Source organism: Lissotriton helveticus, chromosome 4_1 (assembly GCF_964261635.1).
Source record: "Lissotriton helveticus chromosome 4_1, aLisHel1.1, whole genome shotgun sequence".
Taxonomy (NCBI): Eukaryota; Metazoa; Chordata; class Amphibia; order Caudata; family Salamandridae; genus Lissotriton; species Lissotriton helveticus.
Window position 1 is genome coordinate 1,664,484,439 of NC_136063.1, and position 15,836 is coordinate 1,664,500,274.

Sequence of the window (15,836 nt, forward strand, 5' to 3'; positions counted from 1 at the left end):
GGAAATTGAGGACCAAACCCATATATTTATTTATTTTATTTTTATTTGAAAAGTTTTGTATAGCGCTGGCTAGACCCGCAGGTATCAGAGCGCTTTACATGAGGAACATTAAGTTACAAGTTACAAATTACATTCGTTACAAGAGCATAAGAAAACACAGGCAAAAAAAATGCTGGCTGCTGAGGGCAGGAAACATAACGGAGAGACGAGAAAAGCTATGTCCAATGTCCGACTAGGTAGGTGACAGCCGAGGGGATGACCCAGAGTTAACCTCCTCTATAGCTGCCTAAACAGGTCCACCGGGCAAAGGCCATGTTGCTTAGTCTCTACGGGTAGTACAGTGTTCACGGTTTCAGCCCGGGGCTATTGTCATAGATCGATTGGTGGCACCCATCATAGTGTTGCTGGGACGCGCCGTACCTTTCACTCTTCGGCTCGCCCTCACCTCATTTAGGCCCTATGCTGAGGCATCGGCCTCTGTCCTCGTGACCATGACCTTTGATTAGGTGTGGTATTGTAGCAGGGCACTTTTGATTGTGTGATATAGGAATTAGATAGGGGAACTCCGGTCTCCAACAGTCCAGCCTGCCCGGCAGCTGCACACCATTGGTGACCCAGCCAGGCTTGAAGTAGTAGTAGTAGAAGTTAGAGATTATGTTGGATACCTTATAGGTGGGATAGGGACTGCGGTGGGGAATGGTCCAGTTAATAGCATAATTGTCCTTCCAACCTCAGAGGCCACGCATGCCAGTAGAAAAAAAACAGGCAAAGATTTGCTGTTGGGTTGCTAAGCACTCGGCAGCAAAGCTACCAGGGATCCGGCCAGAACAACCATCTTAAGGTAAGGACAGCTAGAATGTGTGGGCCCGGAGTTGTAGGACACTCCATTATTGCCCCATGCAATTCTTTCGGAGAGGGTGAGACTGTAGCAGGATTAAGTGGGAAAACAGTCCCATTGCTAGACTTTTGCGCTGTGGAGACCCTGATGTAAGCACCGAAACCTTGCTCCGGGTGCCACTTTAGGGTCAGACACATCCCTTGCCTGGCCCACCTTCAAGCAACTCTGCCCAATTTTCCTCCCAGGGCGAGACACCGCTTGTGTGGAACCCCAGGATCACCCCAGCTGTCCAGTATAGTGTGCCCCAGAGCTTCGCTCACCTCCTCACCTACGCAGTCAGTGTGACCGGATCACACGCTGCGGCTTCAACCACCGCACGGCTTCATCCCAGACATCATCGGGGTATTCATACTGAGCATGGGAGGCCATCCTCGGCTCTCTAACAGCCGCTGTGGAGATAGGAGAACTGATTAGTTTGTCGACGCATACAATGCAGTCTCTACGGGTCAATGCTGTTATTGGAATCCGGCTGGATAAACAGCCACAGCATCATCTTGTCCCTGCTGCAGTCCAGGCGGCAGATATTTTGGCGATGCTCAATCGGAGGACGCGATCTGAGGAAAGCGAAATAGGTCTCCAGGTGAGCCACCTATTTTTCCGTTGCGGAATCTTGGTTAAGGGTGGGAAAACAATGCAGTGGAATGCTGTAAAAGAGGATGGCAAGAGGATTCTCAATGGAGCATCAGCTCCCCACCGCCATGATGGGTGCTGGCTCCTCCTCCATCCTTATGCTGTCCTGCTTGAACTACAGCAACTCTATCTAGCTCGGTCTTGCTTCTTATCTACTTCGCTGGCTCACTGATGTTAAAAATATTGCAGCCTTCTTATTTTGGGTCTTTCGCCATTCTCCTCTTAGCTTGTCTTCAGTCTCTACATTGGTTACCGACTACTAAAAGAGGTATCTTCAAATCTCTTTGCATCTTCCATTATGCTCTTCATGCTGCCACACCTTTCCAACTTATGCTCTGCTTTCTGTCTTATCAACTTATTCTCTGTACTCCTCTTAACTCAACCCCCTCATCAAAAGTTCTCAACTGATAGCTGAGCCCCTTTTTATTCATTTTTAGCAACACTGGAATTTCCTATCTCTTAGCTCTGATCTAATTAAAGCTATCTCACTTTCGACAAAAAAAGAAAACGTGCTTATTCTCACTCTGTATTGGTAAAATGTGTATGGATCTTCAGTATTAGGATGCTCTTGTATATGTGGTACATCAATATTGATGGAATAATGGAAATACTCAATGGAAAATATAAATAACAATTGAAAAATAACCAAAGGAACTTATTCTGATTTATTCAAATTGAAGGATGCACTTAACCCATCTATCATTCGGAGGTTGTTAAACAGTACCAGTGAGCTGGGTAACAGCCCCTCAGAAATTTAAAACTGTGCCTGCAGCAATTAAAAGGATGCCATCTTTGCACATTTCTTCATTCCCTGACCTCTGGCAAAGAACTGTTTGATATTAGTAGGATGTATTCCTCTGAGTTAGCAAATGTTTTAATATATTTTACATAAAAAAGAACATAACTCCTTCAGTTATGTCGATGACCTACGTCTTCTGCGTGAACGCATAAATTAAAGTCCCCCCTCTTCACTCTCAGGTCTTTTTTTTGTCTCAGTTAGTTTCTAACAATATAAATCACTGTGCAGATTACATTCCAAATTGGCAATGGCAATAGGTGTAGTTTATGCATGAAAATGCCTTTTTGGTCATTGATGTTTTCAAGCCCTCAATAAGTCATCACACATGCACTCTGTCACTTATATTTTCAGGGAGAAATTCAGAAAAAGGAAATTAAGAAATTTAAGGAATAGAAGAGAGTGAAAGAAAAAGATAAATAGGGAAACGGAGAGTGGAAATTGAAAGGCAAAGAGAAACAGAAAATTCTGCCTACAAGATAGAAAGAGAATGTGGATAAAAGAAAGATGAAGCAGATGGAGGAAGGGTGAAAGAATGTGAGAGAAGATTGTGCATTATTTGCCAGTTTGGCTTGTGGTTTGAGCCAAGCCGAACCCTTGTCTTGGTTCATCCCATGAAGTCTCTAAATTACTCGGCTCTAAGGCTGTCTAACCAGTCCTCTTCTATCTTTTGAAATCATTTTATTCTGAATCTTTGCAATACCTTGCAGATTGTACCCACAAGCTTCGAACTATTGCATCGCTACTCTCTCCTGACCTCCCACTATGTCAAACTCTGGCTCCTATGGTTTTGTCGTCCTCTACATCATAGAGACTCCCATCATAATACTGGGACCTCGCATTGGTGATCATTCCCATATTGGAAAAGAGCGCTCGTGAGAGGCTTCGTAGACCCTTCGAGGATCCACTCACAAGCAGTGGTCGCTCCAGATCCTCATGACCTCTTCAGCTACCAAAGGTCCTATCCTCAGTCGTGCGTGCAACACCAGCGGGTCCACACAAACGTAAATGTTTGCCAGTGAGAAAGCACAGCTCTTACTTGCCCCTCACTGTCACCGTATACTTCTACACGGGCATAAGGAGGACCATCCGCAGAACAAAACTGCCACGCAAGCAATGCCAATAAGTTTAGCTTTAATGTCCTACACCATGCACTAAAACAGGAACACCACTCGCCATGCACACCACTTACCCTGCGCTCACACAGGCACACCACACACCCTACACTCACGGTGAGTGCAATCACAGACACACTGCTCACCGTACACTCAGACACATACAGCTCACTGTACACTCAGACAGACTCACCCCTCCCCTGCATTCACACAGGTATCCAACGCACTGTGCACCCCACAGACACTCGACTTTCACTACTACAGTCCGAACATCGGCATTAAAGCACATTACTCGCCCTACATTCAGTCACACTGCTTCTACTTTCCAAGGCACACTGCTTAAGCTGCACTCAGACATGCATTGATCAACCAGCACTCATACAGACACTCCCCTTGACTTGCACTCTAAAGGAAACCCCACTCACAATACACACAGACATACTGCACTCAGGCGATATAAGTAACTATTCACTCAAAACAACCAAACAACTCACACTCATTCACAGACAAAAATCACCAACCTCATACTCTAGCATTCACCACTCATCTTACACTCATGCAGATGCTCCCCTCGGGCTAACGACACATAAACACCTCTCACACTGGACTGAGTGTGGCACATTGTTCACACCGTACTCACAATTCACATCTCCCATCCTGAACTTACAACACACACTGCTCACCCTGTACTCTCAGTTTACACCATTCATACTACACATGGCTCCAAAAGGCTGTTGCCTTGCCCGCCGTGCTTAGTTTCCAGCCAGCAGCTATGCAGTGTTCACAGTTCCAAACTAGAAAGCTGTACTGAGGTTTATGCCCATGGGTTCCACTGATGCCTTCATCTTCCTGTAATGGAAAGTTCTCAAAAGTGTACTATGCATGGCCCTTGTAAACTTCACGCCAACTATTTGGAGAATCACACGAGCTTACCAAATTAATCTTAAAGTACACATTTGTGTATGTACGGCCGCATCATTCTGCATTAAAGTATAATCATCTCGGGATGTTTGGGGAACAGTTCTGAAAGGGCGAGATTTTGATCGATACTTTACCACTATTGATCTAAACCTCGATCTGGTCGACTGAACCTTTGTTGCCTGTCTGTGAGGAAAGAAAGTGCACCTTTCTGCAAGTTAGTTCACCCAATAAAGGACTCTGCTCCCAAAGATCACAAACAACTTCTAGCTTTCAAAAGTTTATTGTAAAGATATGATAAGCTGCAAATACAGGCATCTCAGAATGAGATTCACGAGATACACAGGTCCAATTACATACATGTGCTCTCGGAAAGCCCTCAGACGAGCAACGGAAATCACTAACACAAGTTCTAAGAATAATAAAGCTATCAGCATTGACGCATATCTCTCCTTCATTTAGGTTGGAGGAAAAACGCACAGGTTAGGCTGTCCCTACCCTGCTCTAGATGGTATCCCTACTTAACCAAGTCCCAACCTAACAAAGGTGTCAGCAGTGAATGACCCCCAAGGGAAGTCACCCACTCTAAGTCTCTTGGTGAAAACCTATAGTTCTCCAGTCATGACCCCTCTCTGCCTACCCATCCGCTCTCTAAAGGGTCCTCAGGTATCTGCTCTAACTCCACCCAGGGGTGCTGTCCCTAATACAAAACAGTCAACAACATTTGAGACGCCCCTTGCGAGACGCCCCTCACGTGGTGTAGCTTCTGGCTTTTTCCATGATGCTTTGTATTGGGCCTCATACGTTAGAGTTGACCTTGCTTCTCAGACTCTTCTCCGGCCCGCTGATACCCCTTAAACATTCCAGAACCCTCCTCCATGTCTGGGCCGTCTACTGAACAGACCTCTATTCATTCATTTATAATTGGATCCCCCCTTTTCCTGTGCAGACAGATATCTGCAGCCAAGAACCCAACTCTCATAGACTTCCAAAAAGGCCTGCAACATTTCTAAGCCCAGACATGTACGTGCAAATCGATGTTAAAACATTTCAGGCCTACAATATTTTTCACCATAATTATAGCATCCAACTTCTTCATTAATTAAAGCATGTTAATATTCTTATTCTATTATTCAGTAAACATCTCTATAAATCATGGCCCATTTAATGCAATGACCAAAACATTAATACAATCTGTGTCGTGAAAAGAAACACCTTCCCTTTTAGCTCTGGCCCTGAGGCCTACCACATTCTGCGTTTAACCACATACCATCTTACATTTTAACAGCTACACGACATGGATTCAGAAATAATCACATCTACTAAAATCATATAATGTCACACATTTCTGTATTAGTTCCACTTCTACTTAAGTCTCTACATTATCTATACATTCAGAATATAATTACAGATACTATTAGCACTCATGGCATTTCTCCTCATGATTTGTGCTTACTACAGGTAAGTGTGATGTACTCATACATTTTAAGTCAGTTTGCGCTCTCTCAGTTCCCCCCTTTGATGACCTCTCGGGGTCATCACTAACCTTTAGACTGCAGTTATTGCTGGCATTCTCTGCGCTTCCAGAGCCCTCAGGCTCCTGTACTGATTATCTTGTATGGCAGCCAACCTCTGCAGCTGTTCTCTTTGGGCCCTTTCTGACCTTCTTGCTCTGTACCATTTGAATACCCTCACCAATCCCCACAATATAATCCCACAGATCAATATTATGATGATAGGTTTTAGTATATACCAAACAAAGCTTTTGCCTAAGGTGGAAATCCACCCTCCAACTTCACTCATTCCGTGGCCCACCTTTTCCCAGACATTTTCTCTACTCAAATCTTCGATCTCCTTGTGAATATTAGTTATGTTCTTAATAACTTTCTCAAGGGGCTTCGAATTGTCTGGAATGTAAGTACAACATTCCTGGACCTTCAAAGCCTTACAGACTCCGCCCTCTTTTGCTAGTAGGACATCTAACGCAAGACGGTTCTGAAGAACCATAGCCCTTATCGATTGCATCTCTCCTTCTACCAACATTAAGGACTGAGCAGTGCTGGCAGACAACCTGTCGACGACTGTTGCCAGCCGTCTAATTTTAACATCATTAAGGATTAGACCTAAAAGAGGGAACATAGCTCCAAAGACATCTCCAACCATTTCTGCATCTCCTATATCTCTCCTTCCCCTCGATAATGTCTTGCCCTCAATGATCACTAAGTCTTGTGCATGATATATTTTGGGGAAGACAATTGCTAAGTAACATGATCCATACCAGTTGTCAGGTAGTCTCACGTAGGCATTTCTTCCACATACAAAATACACATTTGGAATCACTTGCATTCCCTTCAGGAAATCTTTAGTATAGTACTCTAGATTGAAAGCATGTTCACAGTCAACTTCTCCCACGTATACATTTTCATAATACGTTTTAGCTCGGTGAAGACATAGCTTTCCTCTCTGTGTCTTATCTAAAGCTATTGGACCACTACTACCCTTTCTCTTGTGTGCCTTCTCTTCCTCGGTCCAATCTGTTTTCCATTGTCCTGATTTTTTCAAAATCTTTTGTCTCCTGTAACGATCATCCACCTGCCCTATGAACTTCTTCTCGACTTCTGACACCTTGCATGTCAGGTTATTTCTACGGGCATGTGAAGTATCTAAGGTAATCCAAGGAATGAAGAACTTGGCCAATCTGTCTTCACTCTTCCAGTAGTCCCATTTGTTCATCTGCTTATAATTTGGGACTTCTGGCAACACTGAATCATAATTGGAGAAATAGTATTCGAAACTATCTCTCTCATAAAATATACTAAGCAATAAGCTACATGTAATGCCATATGTCAGCGGGAGGTGATGATATCGAATTCCTTCATCTACAGACGCCGGCAACTGCATGCAGACGTAACAATCCTTAACCTCCATGGCATCCACGTATTCATATAAGAGTTTGGCATAAGCATTTGACCTAAAGTCTCCTTGGGACTCATCTACGTGTAACCTGCGGGCTTCTGCAGCTAATAACGCTTTCTCTTGAGTGTTTTCCCCTTTTTCACCAGCAACAGTGGGTGTAAGCGTTTCTACAGATTTCACATCAGTTACCTTTGCCTCTTCCTCATGTCCCTTTACATAAGAAATTGTTACCACTAAAGCTATTAACATTATCACTCCTACTATTAGTGTACCTATTATACATTTAGCTCTGCGGTTCTGGGTGCCGGCCTCCATTTCGTCAGACAATATGGCTCTCTCTTATTTTAGCAAAAAGTTCTTTTCCTCTCGTTCCTTTACAGTCTCTTTTAATCCTTTTGTCTTTAGAATCCACGCAACTGGAAGCTGACAACCTTCTTCGCAAAAATCCTTTAACAGTTCAATAAAGACAACCCTAGCCCTTCTCCATCAACTCAAGGGAAGTTCCCTAAAATTCTCTGCTTCCTGGGCGCTAGGTAATCTTCTTTTTCTGCTTGTTTTATTTACAAAGTCCTTTAACAGTCTACTATCAAGCCTGTTCCTGCAGCTTCGATAGCATAGTTCAGTATTTCCAAACGAAGATTGTGCTCTTCATGTGCTGTTATTGTTGTACCAAAGTCGGGGAATTGCAATTCTGAAAGGAACATGTGTTTTAACTTGCTGAGGCGGGGAGGTCTGGGGAGCATGAATGTTAGTGACCCTTCTTGTTCGACACCGGGTACCAACAGTCGTATTTCCACGGTGATAATGGGCTCAGAACTGGACACCACCACCGCTCGGATCCTCCCTGTCTCCGGTTTCACAGACATTTGTCACCAGATATGTCCACTCAGGTGTGGAGTATCTTCTGTTAGGCACACGCACTCTTCTTGACCTTCTTCGGTCCGGTGCTTCAGCGCCCTGAGCACCTTCTTCTGGGTCTGAGTCTTCAGATATCGGAGGAAGGGTTACCTCTGGAGTTGACCTCAGGCTAGAGCTCCTTCTTTGCGGCCAATTAGCTTCTCCACGTGCCCTTCTACTCCTTCTCCTTCTTGTCTGTTCTCGCTCTCTGTCAGACCTGTCAGGGTCTGACTCGTACTCCCAGCTACTTTCTCCTTCTGTAGCGTCTTCCGTTTCGCTGTTGTACTGACCGTCCTCAACTTGGTCAGACTCGTCCCCTGCTTCCGCTGGCACCTCTACAGCTTGGCTAGCCCCCTCTATGGCTTCTCGGTCCTCTGCTGGACGTCTATCCGAGAGAGGAGCTGTTTCTTCCAGAGGTGCTGGAACCCTTCGCGTATGTGACGCGTGGATCCAATTGGGCAGGCCTCCCACCTTCACAGCTGTGTTCGTGATCAGGATGATCTGGAAGGGCCCACGCCAACGAATATCCAAGCAGCTTCTTCTCACATGTTTTTTCACCAGGACCCAGTCCCCAGGGTACAGGTCATGGCACGGGCCCTGGCACGCTGGAACCTCGGCAGCCTGCACCTGAAGGGACACAGAACGAATGGCGTCAGACAGCCCCTTACAATAGTCCAGGATCATATCATCTGTGATATTTAACAGTGCAGTAGCTGGGACAGATGGCAGCCTCATTGCTCTCCCCATTAACACCTCATGTGGTGACAACCCTGTTCTTCTGTCTGGGGTACTACGAAGGCTCATGAGGACCAATGGCAGGGCGTCAGGCCAACTCAGGGTCGTTGAGGAGCACACTTTCGCTATCCTGGCCTTGATCGTGCCATTGATCTGCTCCACAATCCCTGAGGCTTCTGGTCGGTAACTGCAATGCAACTTCTGATCAATATTTAGCGCTACACAAATCATCTTCACAAGCTCGCTGTTAAAATGCGTTCCCCTATCTGATTCCAAAAAGGCCGGCACCCCGAAGCGCGGGATGAGTTCCCTAAGCAGTAACTTGGCCACGGTGAGGGTGTCGCACCTACGTGTAGGGTATGCCTCAACCCATCTGGAGAACACACAAACAACCACCAGGACATAGCGGAGGCGGTTGCACCTTGGCATTTCAATGAAATCTATCTGCATTCGGTTGAATGGACCTCCAGACCTTCCTATGTGACTCAGTGTAACTGGTGTTCTTTTTCCTACGTTCAGCTGCTGGCAGGTCACACAACGCTGGCACACTGCTTCTGCTGCTATTCTAAACTTAGGATTGTACCAAGTTTGTCTAAACACTCTCAGCATAGCATCTCTCCCTAAGTGTACGGGACCATGTATGAGTCTAGCCATTGGACTCACCATCTCATTGGGCAACACTGCTCTGCCGTCTGCTGAGACCCAAAAATGGGACTCACCCATTACACATCCTGCCTTTTCCCATGTTTCTTTTTCAGAATCAGGAGCATTTTCTTGCATGTTTGACAGTTCATCCCAAGTATCAACAGTTTCCAGTATCATGGCTAATTCAGTTCTTACATTTATTCCACCCACTTCCACCTCTGTGAAAGAGTACCCTTGCTCTGCGCAATACCGCGCAACTTCATCAGCATATCTATTGCCTTTCGAAACGAAGTCCTCATTTCTGGTATGCGCGGTGCACTTTACAACTGCGATACCTGCTGGGCATTGCAACGCCTCTAACAACAGGCGCACAAACTCTCCATTGCGAATGGGAGAGCCTGAAGAGGTCATGAACCCTCTTTGAGACCATAACTGCCCGTAATCATGAACTACCCCATACCCATATTGGCTGTCGGTGTATATGGTGACTCGAATTTGATTGCTTGCCAAACAAGCACGTGTCAGGGCAATAATCTCGGCTACCTGAGCGGAGTGTACTCCTTCCAGGCACCCAGCTTCCACTACTCCAGTAATTGTACAAACAGCATAAGCTGCTCTCAACTGCCCAACTTCGTCTCTTACACATGAGCCATCGACAAAGAAAATTTCGTCTGGGTCGGTCAGTGGCTCATCTACAATGTCGGGTCTGGGTTTGGTGCATAGTTCAGTCACATCAAGGCAGTCATGGTCTGTACATTCATCATCATCCTCGATATCATTTGGGAGTGGCATCAAGGTGGCAGGGTTCAAAACAGAGCATCTCTTGAGGGTCACATTCTCTGCAGCAAGAATAACTTGCTCATAGCGCGTGAGCCTGCTGTTGGTCAGATGCTGTGTTTTGGTCCTGGTCATCAACAGTTCAACAGAATGGGGCACGCACACCTCTAACGGGTGCCCCATGACGATATTTTCACATCTCTCAATGCTGACACCCGTTGCAGCAACGGATTTGAGACATCCGGGCAACGCTGCGGCTACTGGGTCTAAAGTAGCCGAGAAATAAGCAACTGGTCTACGGGCATTCCCATGGATTTGGACTAACACAGACAACGCACAACCCTCTCTCTCACAACAGTAAAGAAAAAATTGTTTATTGTAATCAGGCATTCCCAATGCCGGAGCACGACACAGGTCCTCTCGCAGCTGTAAGAATGCCATCAAACAGTCTTTGTCCCATGGTACCGGATCGCTCACCTCCTTGTGCGTCAGTTTTTGCAAGGGTTTTGCTTTCAGTGAAAAGTTCGCGATCCACTGTCGGCAATAACCCACCATCCCTAGAAACATCCTGACCTCTCTCTGTGTCTTAGGCGCATTCATTTTCATGATCGCCTCTATCCTGTCTGGTGACACCTTTCGTTTGCCTTTCTCTATTCTGTGTCCTAAGTACTGCACTTCTGTCAGGCAGTACTGCAATTTTCCCGGGGACACCTTGTGCCCATTGGCAGCTAGGTGATTTAACAAAGCAATGGAGTCCTCCCTGCAAGCTTCTTCTGTTTCTGACGCCACGAGGAGGTCGTCTATGTACTGGACCAGAACTGACTTCTGGGGCAGCACTAGACTTTCAAGATTTTTCTTCAAAAGCTGGTTAAAGATCGATGGACTCTCTGTATACCCCTGAGGGATACGACACCATGTTAGGACGCGATTTTCCAGCTTAAATGCGAAAAGAAAATGGCTTTCTTCGTCCAGAGGGATCGAAAAGAAAGCCTGACAAAGATCGATCACAGTGAACCACTCAGCTTGGAATGGAATCTGAAACAGTATCACTGATGGATTCGGTACCACTGGACAACACGAAACGACTATGTTATTAATCTTTCGAAGGTCCTGCACTATCCGAAATTTCCCATTTGGTTTCTGCAGACCCATAATCGGGGAGTTGCATGGACTACCCACGATTTCTTTCAGTATTCCCTGTTTAATCATGGACTCGATCACGGGTTTTATGCCTGCAATCGTTTCTGGAGTCAATTTATATTGGGGTGTTCTTGGGAACTCAGCATGCGGTTTCACTACAATTTTCACTGGGTCCACCCCTTTGACCAATCCAATCTCTTCCCCAGTGAAATCCCATACTTCTGGTGCCACTGTCTCTCTCAAGTCCCAAGGGAGCTCATCTACTGTCAAAGTAGGGTACAGCTCCACGCATATTCTTGAGTTTGCAACTTTGAAATCTGCGTCATCATCATTGGTCAATACCTCCACTCCCTGAGGTGTACAATATATAGTACAATTCAACTTACACAACAGGTCTCTTCCCAGCAGACACACAGGACTTGAATCGCAAACCACAAACTGGTGCTCATCGCTGTACTTCCCTATTTTCACCTGTACCGGTTCTGTCAATTGGCTGGTTATTCTCCTGTTTGCGACCCCTACCACTTGTATGGTCTCTCCAGACATGGGCAGGTCTGGAACTGCAGCTGATCTGATCGTGGATCTAGTGGCTCCTGTGTCCACCAGAAATGTCGTAGGGCACCCTGCTACTTCTGCTTCCACATAGGGTCCCCTCTGGTCCACCTCCAAGGCTGCCCCGAGGGTGCAGTCTTCTCTTTCCACTCTCTGTCCGGTTAATGGGTCCACATAATAGCACTCTTCCCCTTCTACAAACAGGGGCATTTGTCTATAGGTCTTACCCATAGTCCCTACTCGAGGAGGTTGCGGGAACTGGGCTCGGGGAGGAGCCCCCCCCCCTTTGAGCACCTTTCCTTGGTATTGCGTTCCCCCTCTTGTAGGCGCGCTCTGGACCTCTTCCTCCTCTATCTCTTGCTCTCCTATCTCTACATTGTAGGGACACTCGCGTTTCCAATGCCCCACCTCGTTACACTGGTGGCACCTAGTCGTTTTCTTCAAGGCAGCTATATCTATTCTGGGTCTAAAGGTGGAACTCTCCTCATTGCCCTTGTTCTGACTGTACTGCTTCTTTCCTCCTGTACCTGTTCCTTGCTGCTGTTGCTGTTGTCCCCCCTTCCCTGCTGCCTGCATCTGTACCACCATCAACTTTTCTTTTAGTTTCTTAGCCTTGGAGTCTATCTCATCACAGCAGTACCTGGCATATCTCAGTATTTCGTCTAGGGGTTTACTTTGCCAACAAATCGAGTGTTGCTGAATCATTAAACTAATATCCGGTCTCAGTCCCAGGACGAACTTGGACACAAATTGCCCTATGTCTTTTGGATCCATTACATCCAAGCCGCTATACTGTTTAAACGCCTTCAGCAATCTCTCGTAATATTCGTGAACTGTCTCTTTGGGTTCCTGTCTTGTTCGGTCTATTCTGACCCAATCTATGTCTTGCATTGGCACTTTCTCTTTCAGCCAAGTCATCACTCTCTCGAATTTTGCCATCACTATCTCGGACGGCCCATTAGTCTTAGCATCTCTCTCTGGCTCCGTTGTGGGCCACTCAGCGCTAACCTTGCATGCTGTCCACAGATCGCCTGGTACTACAATGTCAAACAGCGTGTTCAGATCTATCCATAGGACCTTTGAGATTTTTACAAATCTCTCCACTTGCTTGTACCACTCCACTGGGTTTTCCCGTAATTTGGGGAAGGAGGTGGTAAAAGCAGCTAAATCTCCCCTACTCCAAGGGACATGTACATAGTTCCCATTTGCAACTTCACGCAAAGGGTAAGCTTCTATTCCCTGTTGTCCTCCTGGTGTCATACCAAGCGTGCTTCTCCTGCCGGTCCCTTTCTTGGACCACCTCTCTTCCCACTTATCTAGTGCCCTCCATGTCCTTATTCCAGCGATCAGTTCCCTTATGTGCGTTTTCAGCCCAATCGTTCTCCTCTCATCTAGGTCTCGATCTGTATAATGTAGCCTGTGGTTACCCTGTAATGCTTTGGTTCTTGACAAGTCCACCATATATTTGCCTGCTAGTTCGACTAACTTCTCATGGACTGCTCTCGCTTTTCGAGTAATGTCCTTTGCCATATACAGTATTTCATCCTGTTCATACATTTCCATTCTTTCTAAAGGCAGGGTACCATCTACCATGTCATCCAGGTCTGACCTTAAACTGGCGACATCAAGTCTCTTGGCTTTTATCTCAGCTCGCAATATGTCTTTCGAAGGGGGCTCACTGGTCTCCCTACCATCCCAACTTCGAGCTCTACGTTTGGGCTCGGGAGAGTTAATGGGTGCCCTCCCTTGCTCCCATCTCTCCAGGTCCCATGCTCGGCCATCCGATCTTGGAAGGTGATGGAACACGGGCCTGTTACCCCCACTCTTTCTCTGCCCACTCTCTTCTTCTTCTCTCCTTTCACCGTGCGCCTCTCTGTTATTTTCCCTCTGGTCGCTACTCTCCCTTTGCCTAGTATCGCTCAGTATCCGATACGCTCCTTCCTGGTTCCCCATATTCCCTGGGCTGCGCTCATTCCCGTCATCACAGGGACTATGGTGCGACCTCTCACAACTCCCATTCAGTTCTCTGGTGCCGGGCACACAGTGTGGACACTTAAAGCTGTTTCTGTACTCTTGCGCTCTCCTCTCCCCTTCACTGAGTATTGGGCACGCCACCCCTTCTCTCCCGGGGCCCCCGTTTTCCAGGTCTGTTCTATCTCCTCTCCGGGCCCAATGGGTGACTCCCCTACTCTCTCTCTCTCTACAGTCCCACTCCGGGCTGCTCTCCCCAGCCCCGCAGTGAGTCCGAGCTCGGCTGTCCTGACTTTCCCTTTCAGCTTCCGCAGCTATGATGCACTTTTGAGCCTTCACTGCCTCATCCCACTGCTTCATGTACTCATTTAGCTCTTGAAAGGATTTTCGTCCAGATCCCCTCAGATCCACTGGCCATCTAGGGCCCCCAGGATCTCCTCCTGGGTCCCCTGCTGTGTGCATCGGGGTGCTCCACTCTCTGGGTATCGGCATCTGACTTGGGGAATTGATCGTATCGTTCCTTCTTGCCTTCTCTGCTCTTTCTCTGTCCTTCCGTACCCGTTCTTCCCCTCTTGCTCTCTCTTGGTCATATATCGATATTATAGGACCTATGGTAACAGGTACCTGTAGTGCATCTGGTAATGCGTAGGATGTGGCGCTTTCCGTTTCCGGCGCTCTTTGTACCACAAACCTACCGACCACCTGTTGCACTTGACTAGGCTGGGACAACTCTTTCTTTGCCTCAGGATCCCACTCTGAACTGGGAAGCGGTCTATGCTCTCCTGCATTGCCCCCCTTTTCTCCTTCTGTATGCTCGACCTCTCCCCCTGCTCTATTATACGGGGGTGGCCTGTCTGTCAATAATCTGTTTATCAGGCTGTCCTCTGTTTCGCTCTCATCATCTTCTTCTAGGGGGCTTTTATTTACGGGCACCTCTAATACTGGGTACAGTTTATTTACTTCCAGGTTATGCACTCTCCATCTTTTAGCATCCGCATCCCACCTGGCATCCTGCACTGCCCTTACCGATCGTTTCACCCTTTCTTGTCGTCTGTTCATATTCTTTTCATGCGCTGCCCTAATCCATGCTTCAAGGGCTTCAAACTGGGTCGGTCTAGGCAAGGGTCTTATTGAGGTCATGACTGATTTTAATCGATGTAACACCTCTAATCTGAACGTCCCGTACTTCGGGAACGTCAGTTCCTCATTTCCTTCCGTAATCTTACTCCATTCTGATATCCAGAGGATCGTATGCAGCCCAACATTCACTGCCATATAACGAGCTGGCGTACCCTCCGGCGGGGCTTCTTCCCCTTCATACGATCCCCGCTTCTCTTTTTTAAACACCGCTTTCAACCATTTAAAACACTTCATAATTATGCGCACAATATCCAGCCTCGCTACTCTGCTTACTTCCTGATGACAATCCACCAATCCTGTCGCGGCTTTGCTAGCTTGGCCTATCGCAGCGCGGTCTTTCTCCGGTCGGCCAATCACGTCGCGACCCTGTCTGACGTCTTTGCTAGCTGGCCTATCACAGCGCGGTCTTTCTCCGGTCGGCCAATCACGTCGCGACACTTTCTGACGTCACTTTTCTCCGCTTCGCAGCAGCACCCCTCCTTTCTCAACTCGTCTCCCGGTTATGCATGCGTCCCATTCATACACCGAAAAATGACTACTTCCGACCAAGCGGTCACTTCTCTCGACTGTACGTCCACAGTCTATCTGTAATTGTCAACACAACTGACGAAATGTCTATCGTCTCTCTGATAGGTTGCTTACACACACAGTAACTTCCGACCAGCGTCCGTTACTCACGCACTCACTCTTACGGTCCCCCTATCTC